Source organism: Macaca thibetana, chromosome 8 (genome assembly GCF_024542745.1).
Source record: "Macaca thibetana thibetana isolate TM-01 chromosome 8, ASM2454274v1, whole genome shotgun sequence".
NCBI classification, from domain to species: domain Eukaryota; kingdom Metazoa; phylum Chordata; class Mammalia; order Primates; family Cercopithecidae; genus Macaca; species Macaca thibetana.
Window position 1 is genome coordinate 124464686 of NC_065585.1, and position 14119 is coordinate 124478804.

Consider the following 14119-nt stretch of genomic DNA (forward strand, 5'->3'; position numbering starts at 1 on the left):
TCAAACCCCTTGGCTTCCCAAAGTGCTATGATGACAGGCATGAGACACCGTACCCAGCCTCATTTACTATTTTTAGGAATTGGCTAACCCTGGAAGAGGCAGTCAACAAGACCCCTGGTATCAAAACATCAGAAATCTAGATGAATGCACATCTGTTCTTTGTTCCCATCTTGCTCTCCTGCTTGATCCCTGCCCAGACCCCTGACTCCCCCCACCCTAGACAGCTCATCACTTTGGCCCTGGGAAGGGGAGATGAGGCACAGCACAGCTCCTGGTGGCCCAGCCCCAAGCTCATCCGTGTGAGCACTCTCTGAGTGTGGTGGATCCCCACAACCCACTCCTTTTCTGAGAGGTAGGGAGGCTTTTATGAGTTTTTAAGGAATCCCCTTTGGGTACCTCCAACTGCATTCCTGCCAGATGAGGTAGATCTTGACTTTCCTGGATGGCCAGTTTCAACCTCTTTTAACCCTGAGTTCCTTTGACAAAGGTCTACCTCCAGTCCTTTCTGTGGGGGGTGCTAGGCTTGCCCTGGATGAAGGCCTTTGAAAAGCATCCTTCTTTGTAAATGACAACGTCCAGCTGTGGGCTATCCCCTTGGCCCAAGGGAAGAATGTGTTCCTGAGCCCGCCACTGGTGGAAGGTACTGTACACCAAGGCACCATGTCAGGCTGACCTGGCCTTGCCGTTGCGACCCACTCCTTATGCTTGTGCCAAGCTCTCCACCTGGTTCTGATGCAGAGCAGGAGAGCCCCGAACTTGGGAGGCTTCACCCTGGAAAGAATTCAAGGGTGAGCCAGTGGTGTTAGGCAGCAAAGTTTATTGAAGCGGCAGTGTGCAGCAGCAGCAGAGGTCCTGCTCCTTGCAAAGCAGGGCTGCTGCATGGGCAGTTTCTCCAGAGTAGCACCTTAGAGGCGGTTCTGCAGTCATACTTATACCCACTTTCAATTATATGTAAATTAAGGGGTGGATTATGCAGAAATTTCTCCAAAAAGGGTGGTAACTTCCAGGTCATCAGGTTGTTGCCATGGAAAGGGATCGTAACTTCCAGGAGTTGCCATGGCAATGGTAAACTGAAATGGCATCCTGGTAGGAGTGCCATGGAAAGGTACTTCTGCTTCCTCTCTGTTTTAGCTAGTCCTCAATTTGGTCTGGTGTCTGAGCCCCACCTCTGGAGTCACATCCCACCTCCTGCCTCAGCTCTACTGCAGCTGCCTTCCCACTGTGGTGGGGTGAAGCTCCCCTCCCCCACCCGCACGTGGGACAAAGGTGGGAGGGGAGGCCCCGGCACATCCCCACATGGCCCAGAGAAATCCTCGCTCTCTTCCTCTTTGCATTCAGTCCTTTTGCAGCTCCAACTGGCTGAAGGTTAAACTTTGTAAAAGCTGCCTCTGGCTCTTACATGCCTTGTGTAGGTGCTCTTTGGAATTTGACAGTCCCTGGAACCCCTTATTTCTCAGTCTTTGAGGCAATACTGAAACAAAACAGGTCACATCCTGATATCCTGTGAAAATTAAAAATAAAAACCACTAAAGAGAAAGGGAAACAGCCATTAAATATGATGAAATGTGCTGAGACACCCTAAGCTTTCAGAGGAAAACCACATTTACCATCTAAAAGGCAAGTCAAACACTAATTTTTCAATAATCAAATTACAGCAGCAGTTATGCCTCATTGGCTCAGTAATTCAATGCCACACCTACACTCACCAATCAGCTTAGATAGCTCTTCTGTATCAAAAGTATATAACTCAATATTTTTATTATTGGTTGCTACTTCAATCAAGGCGAGAGTTTGGTGTTATTTATTGGAAATCGTATCCAATGGTGATGCTTTGGGCCTTGGCAATATCAAATGATAAAATTATGGTTTTCAAATGTCTTTCAAGTCCCAATTTTCTTTAGATAAATTTGATTGGTCAGTTGTTCTTAAAAGGAGCACTGTTTTGACTCACAGAGTAATTTCTATCCAATGACTTCTTTGACATTTCCATTTAGAGCCAAGCTACAACAACTGATGAAGAACTGAGAATCGCAGCTCCATTTTTATTCCCAGAGTGTGTTTGCTTCTGGTAGTATGGTTTTTTTTTTATTATTATTATTGATTATCTTCACTTGTAGCGACTAGATTTTTTAAAACCTGGATTAATTTCATGGAAATTCTCGTATTGGTTAAGTAATTGTTGGCTAAAAATGCAGGCACTGTGTCTCGTTGTTACAAATTACAGTATAAAGAGGCAGCCAGGTAACTTGAAATTACAAATGATTTGTATGAAATTAAACAACATCTCTTGAGTTCTAGAATTCATTTCCAAAACTTAAACTGTTTTTCAACTGCTATTCCTGGGTTTCTTTTTGAGTTACATTCAGTAGGAAATTAGATTTTTTTTCACTTCGTAAGGATCGAAATCAGTCTCAATTATCTATTGTTGCATAACGACCCCCAAATGGTGTTTCAAAGCCATGACTGTCATGCAGTATTCCTCTTGGTTTTTGTGACCAGGAATTTGGAAATGGCTCAGTGGAGTATTTCTGCCTCACCTTCCCTCTTGAGGTTGCAGTGTGATGGTGGCTGCCGTGGGATCAGCGGTGTGCTGGCTGGCGCATGCAGGCATGGGTGAGGCATCTCTCTCTTGGTGTGGTCTCTCTTCCTGATTAGTTTCTGTTTCCTCACAAGCAGGACAGCCTCAGCTTCTTACATAGTGGTTCAGAGCTCCAGAGGCTACTTCTTCTCAATCTGAAGACTTGCCAGCTAAAGAGACAATTTATCTGCTCTCACATGTGCAACCTGCAATAGGGGGGATGGCATAGGATAGCTGCTATAGATGCCACCATTCCAAAAGGCAGTCAACCAGGAGTGGTGGTTCACGTCTGTAATCCAAGCACTTTGGAAGGCAGGAGGATCGCTTGAGACCAGGAGTTTGAGACCAGCCTGGGCAACATAGCAAGACCCCATCTCTACAGAAAATTTAAAAATTAGCCAGATGTGGTGGCATGCGCATGTAGTCCTAGCTACATGGGAGGCTGAGGTCTGCAGAAGTCTGCGGGCCCAAAGGTCTCATTTTAGTTTATAATGTTTCCATCCTTTTCTGCCCCAGTTGCTGTTTCTGCTAGCACAATTCATCTAAAAACTCTGTGACTGTGTAATAAACCATACTGGGATACTCAGTATGGAAATGCAAAAAAGTCCTGACATATATGAAAAGGAGCTTACCTTTGCTCAAAGTAAGAGAAAGACACTTTACAATTTACTAAGAGAGCCTGTAGGAGGTTCTAGACGTCTGATAATTTTCTGTTTCTTCATCAGTGTGCTGGTTACACAGATGTGTTTGGTTTGTGAAGTTTCTATCTGTGCGCATATATATACTTTTCTATGTGGATATTACGTCCGTAAGAAGTTAAAAAAGCAAACAACACTGAGATACCATATCTCTGCTTATCAGATAGGCAGACATCCCAAAGTTAGATAACATATCCTCTAGAGGAGGCAGTGGGGAAACAGGAACTCAAATATCCAATTTGCATAACCCCATACAGTGGTATTTTACAATATCTAGCAAAATTATATATACATCCATCCTTTGGCCCAGCAGCCCCACTTCTAGAAATCTCTCCCAGACACATGTGCAAAATTATGAAATGACCGCGTGCCCAATGCTGCTCACTGCTGCACTATTTGAAATAGCAAAGGACTGTAAACAACCCAGTGTCTATCAATAGCAGTCTGATGACTACAACTTTCACAACAAGGATTATTATGTAGCCATAAGAGGAAAGAGAAAGATCCTGTACCCTGCCATAGAGTTCTCTCTCCTGGATATTGCAGAGTTTAAAACTGCGAGCTGTGGAATCGTGTTAAAAGAGGAAGCAAATGAAACTCAGATGAGTTAATTCACAGTTTCAAAAATAAACAGATGAAGAATAAATAAAACCAGTAAAAAATGGTTACCAAAGGGAGGGGAAGGAACGGGATAGAGAGGACAAAGGTGAATCTTGTTTTATAATCTTCAGAAATATGAAAACAGTGATCGTAACATTTGTCATTCTAACTGGGACACTTCTGAATGTGAAAGGAGTGATGTTAATAATTACTCCAGGACAGCAGGTGTAAACTGGATGGAGCTGGGCCAGCCAGGACCTCTGATTACCATAGGTTGGATGTTATTAAGGAATTACTCGTAATTTTGTTGGAGGTAGTAGTATCAGTTATAGAGGCTGATATAGAGGAGTTTTCACAGATGAAAACTCCATCATGTGTGGAATTTGCTTTCAAACTTCACTTCTCAAACTTGTGCATGCATCAGAATCACTTGGAGAGCCCGTTAAAACACAGAATACCAAGTCACACCCCCAGAGGTTCTGATTCAGAAGGTCTGTAGTGGAAATGAGGATTTGCATTTCCAAAGGGTTCCTGCTGCTGCTGATGTTGCTGGGTTTCAGACTGACCTTGAGTAGCGCTATTTTAAAACACTGCACTTCAAATCTATGTGTGTATGCCCCCATATACAACTACACATATGTATGTATGTACACAAACACACAGACATACATGGACACATATGGTCAGCTCTCTGCCTCCATCTGTGTGTATGTGTGTGTGTGTGTGTGTGTGTGTGTCTGTGTGTGTGTGTTTAAATAAGGGAATAGCTGCAATGAGACTGGCAAGGCATTGATCAATTTTGAATTTGAATGGTGAGTGCAGTCAGCGCTCCATTACTGCAGGTTCCGCATCTGCAGATTCGACCAACAGCAAATGGGAAATGTTCAGAAAAATTAAAAAATAACAATATAACAACAAAAATAATACAATTAAAAATACAACGTAAGAACCATTTACATTGTATTGGTGTTACAAGTAATCTAGGGGATGATGTAAAGTATACAGGTGTTCGTAAGTTACATGCTAATACCATGCTATTTCATATGAGCGTCTTGCGCATCCCTGGATTTTGGTATCCATGGACTGTCCTGGAGCTGCTCCTCCCTCATACTGGGGGGCAGCTGTACATGAAATTATTTTACTATTCTTTTTACCTTGGTGTTTATTTGAAATTTTCCTTAATAATAAATTTGTTTTGCTTTATTTTTTCAATTCAGGAGGTTGAGGTCCAACTCAAATGAGACCTCATATATTCCCTTAATCCCTTTGGTTAGAACAGATTAAACAGTGTAAGTTTTCTTTATTTCCATAAGAATCTTATTTATACTTCCACTGCAGTGAAAGCCAATAAAAATGAAACATAAAAAATTTACCCTAAATATTATTATCCATGATCCAAATTTAATAATTATGCATACACCATTATGACGCAATGTGATGAAAAATCTACAGAATTCGATCAGAGGGTGAATCTATATTTTAAAATAGATGTTGAAATTTGAAGATTAATATACAAAAGCTTTTCCCCTCCAACTTCTTATTTAATGTAGATGGAGCTCTTTTAATTTTTCCCTGGAACCACTATGCCTCTGTTATAACTTTCCTGAAGTTACATTCTCTTCCCTATTCTGGGCAGTATTTCTGTTCCTAGACCTCTTCCCTCCTCTTCTTCCTCATAATTTTTTTTTTTAACTTTTAGAGACAGATTCTCATTCTGTTGCCCAGGCTGGAGCTCAGTGGTGCAATCATGGCTCACTGTAGCTTCTACCTCCTGGGCTCAAGGGATCCTCCTGCCTCAGCTTCCCAAGTAGCTGTGACCACAGGTGCATACCACCACACCTGGTTAATTGAAAGAAAAATTTTTTTAGAGACAGGGTCTTGCTATGTTGCCCACGCTGGTCTCAAACACCTAGCCTCAAGAAATCCTCCTGCCCTAGTCTCCCAAGTGGCTGGTTTTACAAGCATGTACCACTACAACCAGCTTATTTTTATTTTTATTTTGTAGAAAGAGTATTGTTATGTTCCCCAGGGTAGAAATGGCCTCAAGCGATCCTCCCACCTTGGCTTCCCAAGGTGCTGGGATTACAGGTATAAGCCCCACCCCAAGCCTCCTTCTCTTTGATTGATTCAGCCCCTTTGTAGGTGCTTAATCTTTTACACCATCCTTTCTGCCTTTCTAAATATATATTTTATTACATTTGTGAGTCAGGTTTTACATCATCTGTTCTTAGTTTACAAAGTGATTGGGGTATTTTACTTTTCTTCTCTTGAAATTAATTTGAATTTATGTAAAGCTTTTAGATGGTCTTTTTAAATACGAGGTATGATCAGTAGATTTTTACAGAAAAAAAATATCCCCACCATCAACATGGCAGACCCCATCTTTAAGCTTCTGTAAAGTTTCTGGTTTCTTACATGTAGTCCTGGTGATAGCTTGTCATTTGCTGGAAACATGAACTTTTACGATAAACCATGCAATTCCCACTTATGAACAGTTTCATTCCTCATTCCCCACATCCTGAAGACTGTATAACCCAGCACACTATGGTAAAATGTGGCACTACTTTATGATTGTTACAGAAATTTATATTTTGTGACAATTACAAAAGAGTGGACCATGACTCACAGTTTTTACTGGAGCCTCACTTCAGGGGAATTTATGAATAACAGGAACGAAGCAACATTTTGACATATGAAACCTCAACAGAAGCTTCTTAAGTTCAAGAGATCTATTTAGGAAATGAAAGCAAACATAAAGTTCCCCTACAGTTTCCATCTCATGTTCAGCTTTGCAGTTCGTTCTTTTCCAATATACATTCATATGTCTGAAGTTTTAATGGGAAATTTTTGGTTAATAGTAATCCCTACGCACATTTAAACAAGGAGTTTAATATCTTTACAATGCTGGCTTTCACATGACTTCTCTGAAAAAGAAAACCACATCCCACAGGTTTCTTAGGCAGAAGATATAAGCCAACTATCAGAGTAATCAATCATTATTTGCTTAATCACTCCTAAAATGACAATAGCAGCAGCTAACATTTCTACACTACTTGCTTTCTCATAGACACGTTCCTAAGTGTTTTATATTACATGTAATTTATTTGACATTAATCATGTAACTTTCACAACTATCTTTTGAGGTAGAGACTCTAAATAATTATCGGAGATAAAAATAAATAAATTTGGAGAGAAATAAACTTGCCTTAATATGCTCATGTGTAAAATGAGTATTTCAGCTAATCTGATGGTGAGACAATAATGGAAGGCATAACAAAATACCTTAAATTTTTTTTCTGAACAGATTTTTTTTCTATATCGTTTATTTTTTGAATGAAGAAACTAAAGGTTGCTATGGTTATATAACCCACTGTAAGCTCCAAGTGGCAGAGATAGGTGCTTCGGCTCTGATTCATTAATTATTTGGCCACTGCCATATTTATGAATCTACATGTGCTTTTTTAACAGCACATGTCATCAAAAGCTGAGATCACAAGATTTCCTGCCCATTAAAATCTCAGAGTGAATGTATTTCCTAAATTGGCTTTTCATAACCTTCTATTTGTGCCTTTTTCTTTTCTTTTCTTTTTTTTTTTTTTTTTTGAGATGGAGTCTCGCTGTGTCGCCCAGACTGGAGTGCAGGGGCACTACCTCGGCTCACTGCAACCTCTGCCTCCCTGGTTCACGCCATTCTCCTGCCTCAGGCTCGCAAGTAGCTGGGACTACAGGTGCCCTCAACCACGCCCGGCTAATTTTTTTCTATTTTTAGTAAAAATGGGGTTTCACCGGGTATCTTTTCTTTTTTATTTTAAGTTCCGGGGTACATGCGCAGAACATGTGGGTTTGCATAGCTAGGTAAGCGTGTTACATAGGTAAATGTGTACCATGGTGGTTTGCTGCCTCTGTCAACCCATCACCCAAGTATTAAGCCTGGTATGCATTAGCTATTTTTCCTGATGCTCTCCCTCCCCCTACGACAGGCCCCAGTGTGTGTTGTTCCCCTCCCCATATCCGTGTGTTCTCATTGTTCAGTTCCCACTTACCAGTGAGAACATGCGGTGTTTGGTTTTCTGTTCCTGCAGTATCTAAACAGATATTTTAAGAAACTACTGTATTGCTTGGCTAAAAACACATATTGGGTGTGACATGATCTCAAAATATTCAGGAATAAATGGTTTCACCCATTTAAGAAGTCTCTTAGGACTAAAATTTACAATGTTAAGCAAACAAGTTATTTGATGCCACATAAAAATTGAAGTTGAGGGAAAGCATTCAAAGGAAGTAACTGAATTGCAACTCTTTCATGATAGAACGAAAGGAAGACATGTGAAAATGCAGTGCGTGCCATGGTTTTTATCCTTTTTCTTTTTTTCTGCTACCCATAAGGAAGAGAGCACTTAAAGTCTTGGAGCACAGAGGAAGAAAAGTAGCTTCCTCCTACAGCAGAAGATTCAGGGAATTCAGAGTCCCGGGGTAATGAGAAGATAGAGAAAGAGGAAGTCCTAGTCATTAGAGTAAGGAGGTAATGAAGGGTCTGACAGCTAAAGCAAGCCAGGTTATTTTGTATATATAATGTATATATATAATGTTTCCTGTCAAGTCAGATTGTTTTGTATAAATAATGTATATGTCTGAGATAGTTTCTGATCTTTAGGCTTAGTGAGTCTTTTCTTAAAAGTCAGAAATAGTAAGCATGAATTCTACCAAAATATAACCTGGGTGTTTGAGTTTCTTCAAGGCTTTCTCTATATCAGATTTTTAGTTATGCTTTCATATAACAAAGCTTTTTTTTAAAAAAAAATAATTACAATTTTTATTTTAGATTCAGGGGGTACATGTGCAGGTTTGTTACCTGGGTATATCGGGTGATACAGTGTCTATTGTTGTCAGCTTTATGTCCGTGAGTACCATTGTTTAGTTCCCACTTATAAATGAAACATGCAGTACTTGGTTTGTGTTCCCGCATTAATTTGCTTAGGATAATCAGCTGCATCCATGTTGCTACAAAGGACATGATTTCATTCTTTTTTATGGCTGCATAGTATTCCATGGTGCATACATACCATATCTTCTTTATCGAATCCACCACTGGTGGGGGCGTAAGTTGATTCCATGTCTTTGCTGTTGTGAATAGTGCTGCAGTGAACATATGAGTGTATGTGTCTTTTTGGTAGAATGATTTCTTTTGGATATATCTGTAATATCCAGTAATAAGATTGTGGGGTCTAATGGCAGTTCTGTTTTAAGTTCTTTGAGACACCTAAAACTGCTTTCCACCATGGATAAACTGATTTATACCCACCATCAGTGCATAAACATTCCCTTTTCTCTGTAGCCTCACTAGCATCTGTTGTTTTTTGACTTTTTAATGCTAGCTATTCTGACTGGTATGAGATGGTATCTCATTGTGGTTTTGCTTTGCATTTCTCTGATGATTAGTGATGTTGAACATTTTTTCATATGTTTGTTGGCTGCTTGTATGTATTCCTTTGAGAAATGTGTTCATATCTTTTGCCCATTTTTAGTGAGGTTATATGTTTTTCACTTGTTCAGTTTACTGATAAATTCTGAATGTCAGACCTCTGCCAGATCCATAATCCGTGAATATTTTCTTTCATTCTGTAGATTATTTGTTTATTTTTATTATAGTTTATGTTGCTGTGCAGGAGCTCTTTAGTGTAATTAGATCTGATTTGTCCATTTTTGTTTTTGTTGCAATTGCTTTTAAAGTCTTAGTAATAAATTATTTCCCAAGGCTGATGTCCAGAATGGTTTTTCTTAGATTTCTAGATTTTCTTCTATGGTTCTTACAGTTTTAGGTCTTAAATTTAAATATTTAATCCATCTTGAGTTAATTTTTGTATGTGGTGAAACTTAGGGGTCCAGTTTCAATCTTCTGCATCTGGCTAGCCAGCTATCCCAGCACCATTTGTTGAATAGTGAGACTTTTTCCCATTGCTTATTTTTGTTGACTTCATAGGAGATCAGATGGCTATAGGTGTGTGGCTTTATTTCTGCGTTCTCTGTTCTGTTCCATTGGTCTATGTGTTTGATTTTGTACTAGTGCCATGCTGTTTTAGTCACCATAACTTTATAGTACAGTTTAAAGCTGGGCTATGTGGTGCTTCCAGCCTTGTTGTTTTTGTTTAGGATGGCTTTGGCAGTTCAAGCTCTTTTTTGGTTCCATATGAATTTTAGAATAGTTTTTTCCTAGTTCTGTGAAAAATGACATTGTTAGCTTGATAGGAATAGCACTGAATCTGTAGATTGCTTTGGGTAGTGTGACCATTTTAACAATACTGATTCTTCCTATCCGTGAGCATGGAATATTTTTCCATTTGTTTGTGTTATCTATAATTTCTTTCAGCAGTGTTCTGTAGTTCCTTGTAGAGATCTTTCACTTTCTTGATTTGATGTATTCCTAGGTATTTTATTTTATTTTATTTTATTGCAGCTATTATAAATGGGATTCCATTCTTGACTTGGCTCTCATATTGAACATTGTTAGTGTATAGAAATGCTAAAATTTTTGTACATTGATTTTGTGTTCTGAAACATTACTGAAGCCATTTATCAGTTCCAGGAGCCTTTTGGCAGAGTCTTTTGGGTTTTCTAGGCATAGAATCATGTTGTCAGCAAAGAGAGAGAGTTTGACTTCTTTTTCTGTTTGGATACATTTTCTTCCTTTCTCTTGCCTGATTCCTTAGGCAATGACTTCCAGTATTAGGCTGAATAGGAGTAGTGAGAGTGGGCATTGTTGTCTTGTTAAAGTTCTTAAGGAGAATGCTTCCATTTTTACTCATTCAGCATGATGTTGGCTATGGGCTTGTCATAGTGGCTCTTATTATTTTGAGGTATGTTCCTTTGATGCCAAGTTTCCTGAAAAAAAACTTACCATGAAGGGATGTCGAATTTTTATCGAAAGCTTTTTCCTCGCCTATGGAGAGGATCATATAGTTTTTGTTTTTAATTCTGTTTATGTGTTGAATCACATTTATTGATTTGCCTGTGTTGAACCAAAGTTGCATCCTAGGAATAAAGCCTAACTTTTTGATGTGCTGTTGAATTTGGTTTACTAGCATTTTGTTGAGGACTTTTGCATCTTTGTTCGTCAGATATTTTAACATGCAGTTTTCTTTTTTGTGTCTTTACCAGGTTTTGGCATTAGAGTGATGCTGGCTTCATAGAATGAGATAGAAGTTTTTAAGTGTTTGCTTTGTACTTCTTATTGCATGGTTGCTTTATAGGGTTTGTGGGCTATATGTACTTAAGTGTGTTTTTGTGGTAACAGGTATCATTCTTTCATTTCCATGTTTAGACCTCCCTTAAGGATCTCTGGTAAGGTTGGTCTAGTGGTAACAAATTTCCTTAGCGCTTGCTTCAGTGGAAAAAATTATTTGTCCTTTGCTCACGAAGCTTAGTTTGGTGGAATGTGAGACTCTTACTTTGGATTTCTTTTCTTTAAGAATGCTGAAAATAGTCCCCCAATCTCTCCTGGCTTGTAAGATTTCCGCTGAGAAGTCCACTATTAGCCTTGTAGGCCCTTGTGTGTGATCAGACCTTTTTCTCTAGGTGTCTTTACAAATTTTTTCTTTAGTGTTGACCTTGGACAGTCTGATGGGTGTATGCCGTGGTAATGTTCATTTTGTATAGTATCTTGTAGGTGTTCTTTAGATTTCTCGTATCTGGATGTCTACCTCTCTAGCAAGATTAGGGATATTTTCTTGAATTATCCTCTCAAATATGTTTTCTAAGGTTGTTCTTTTTGTCTCCATCTCTCTCAGGAATGCCAGTAATCCATTCATTTGGTCTCTTTACATACTCCCATTAAATTTTTTTTTTCCGCCAGGGCGTGGTGGCTCACACCTATAATCCTAGCACTTTGGGAGGCCAAGGTGGGTGCATGGTCAGGAGATGGAGACCATCTTGGCTAGCACGGTGAAACCCTGTCTCTACTAAAAATACAAAAAATAAGCCAGGCGTCATGGTGGGCGCCTGTAGTCCCAGCTACTCGGGAGGCTGAGGCAGGAGAACGGCGTGAACCCAGGAGGTGAAGTTTGCAGTGAGCTGAGATCGCACCACTGCCCTCCAGCCTGGGCAACAAAGTGAGACTCCGTCTCAAAAAAAAAAAAAAAAAAAAAAAAAGATTTTTTTCCCTTTTCTTTTTTTTTTTTTTTTTAAGATGTTTATCTCTTCCTTCATTTCCTGGATTGCTTTAGAAGTTTCTTTGTGTTGATTTTCAACCTTGTCTTGGATCTTGTTCAACTTCCTTGTAATCCATGCTCTGAATTCTTTATCTGTCATTTCTGAGTTTACATTTTGATTACAGACCGTTGCTGGGGAGCTAGTGCCATCCTTTGGTGGTGGTGCCACATTCAGATTTTTCATGGTGCCAGAATTCTTGCACTGGCTCCTTCTCATCTGGAGATGTTGGCAGTTCTAGTCTTTGCAGTTATTTTCATGCGAGTACCATTTTTTTGTTTTTTTATTTCCCTATATATATTTTCTTCTTTTCCTTTCTTTTACCCCTCCCTCCCCCCAATGTGACTGTAGAGAATGCTGGATAGCGTCTTCTGGTTTTGCTTCTATAGCCCTGTGCACTTCTGTTGACAGGATTTATATTTAACCAATGCTTTCATATAATCAGAATTTCATGGTTATGATTTTCCTGTGTTAATATATTGCTAGTAAAGAATAATTGGCTAAATTTTGATTATTAGGTGCTTGCCTTCTTAGCTGGAGAGTATACACAGTTCACTTGTGTATCCAGTCTTCAAAGCATCACTCTGTTGGAAACATAATTAGCGTTTTAGACTGATGTTTGTTAATTTAAACATTTTGGAGTATCCCCCATTTTTGGCCAACAATTTTACGAAGAATTGTTACATATTGGGTCAGTGTAAGCTAAATATTTTCCCATTTCTAATAAAACTTTAGTTTCTTAGAACTTACTGTTTTCTAAACTTGGGAAGCCACCAGAAAGCAGTCTATGTTACTTGGTGCTCTGCTGATGCTATTTTATTTCCTTCAGCTCCCAATGTTGTTTGGCATTGCTTTTCTCTTGCCTTGACAGATGCTGGCAACTAGAGCTGAGGAAGCGATATAAATGCAGCATTTGGGGTAACACTCTGCTTCCCCCTTTTGTGCCAAACAGGCAAGTCAGGGACACCTGAGGTTATGAAGGCACCTCTCAACAGTTCTGCCTGAGAACCCAAGAATGAAAGTAATAGTTACCTTGCCTTGGGCTGCTGCTACCTTTCTCCTTTATGAGAGCAACTGACATGCTCCGTGTTCAGATCTCAGGTACCAGTCAGCTGTACTTTCTCTTTCAGACAAAAGTGGTGCCAATGTTTCTACCACTGCCCGAGTATCACTCCTTATCTTCTTATTTTAAAGTGCTATTTTTCCTGGAAGTGTAATGGTTAGAGAAGTGACTGCAAATAAGTAGGAATTATTATTCCCTTTTCTCTGCTTCTGTCCTTAGAGACCAATTTGCATAACATCTCTGGAAGTCTCCATGTAAAATCAGTCCACTCTAATTCACATCTCCATTAGTTATGTCTGGTTTTGGCAGAGAGCCTGGCTTCCCAGGTTATTCAGAAGAAAAACCTATGAAATATCTTAATGCCTCCATTTCCCTGTTGTCCACTTTCAGAGTTACCATATATTCATCCATCGTTTTCTCCCTCCTATCTGAGGGAGAAGGAATCTACTTTATTCAAAAATCAATTTTTTTCAACTTTGCTAATGATCTTCCTTCTTTTCCACCTTCTCTGGGGGTTTATTTCGTTAATTTTTCTACCGTATTTCTCTCTTCTCTTTATTCCTTTCTTCCTTCCTGTAATCATGCACAAATATTACTGTCGTATAAAAACCTTCTCTAACGTCACACTCTCCACCAAGTTACTTCCCTTTTCTTCTCCTCTGTTTCATTGACAAGCTTCTTGGAAGAACTATTTCATCTCTCACTTAGTTCTCAATCCTGGGAAACGTGATTTTAGCCCTCACCAGTTGGTCGAAATTGGATAGAAGAGGTCATCCATGTCCTAACTGCCAAATTCATTATATTTGGGTGGTCATCTCACAGAACCTCATTATAGGCCTCTCTTCTGGGGTTCCTCCCTTGGGTTTGTGAGACAGCCCTCTTCTCATTGTTCTCCCACTCCTCCTAGTCTCACCCTCATCTTTTTAAATGTAACCTAAGGTTCCTTCCTGGGGTTCATGTTAAGCAGGGCTGGGGAGG

The 14119-nt window shown here is 39.5% G+C and overlaps 1 protein-coding gene across 2 annotated transcripts in view; it reads left to right on the plus strand.

Annotated features, from left to right (window-relative positions):
- The window catches only part of PSD3 (pleckstrin and Sec7 domain containing 3), a 702311-nt gene that overhangs the window by 17850 nt on the left and 670342 nt on the right, over window positions 1-14119 (plus strand). The window contains exon 1 of one of the 2 annotated variants that reach the window (XM_050801836.1): window positions 2053-2068. The exons of the other annotated variant lie outside the window; for it this stretch is intronic. The gene's annotated coding sequence lies outside the window, so the exon portion shown is untranslated. Of the gene's footprint in view, window positions 1-2052; window positions 2069-14119 lie in introns of those variants that run through there. 2 annotated transcript variants of the gene reach the window in all.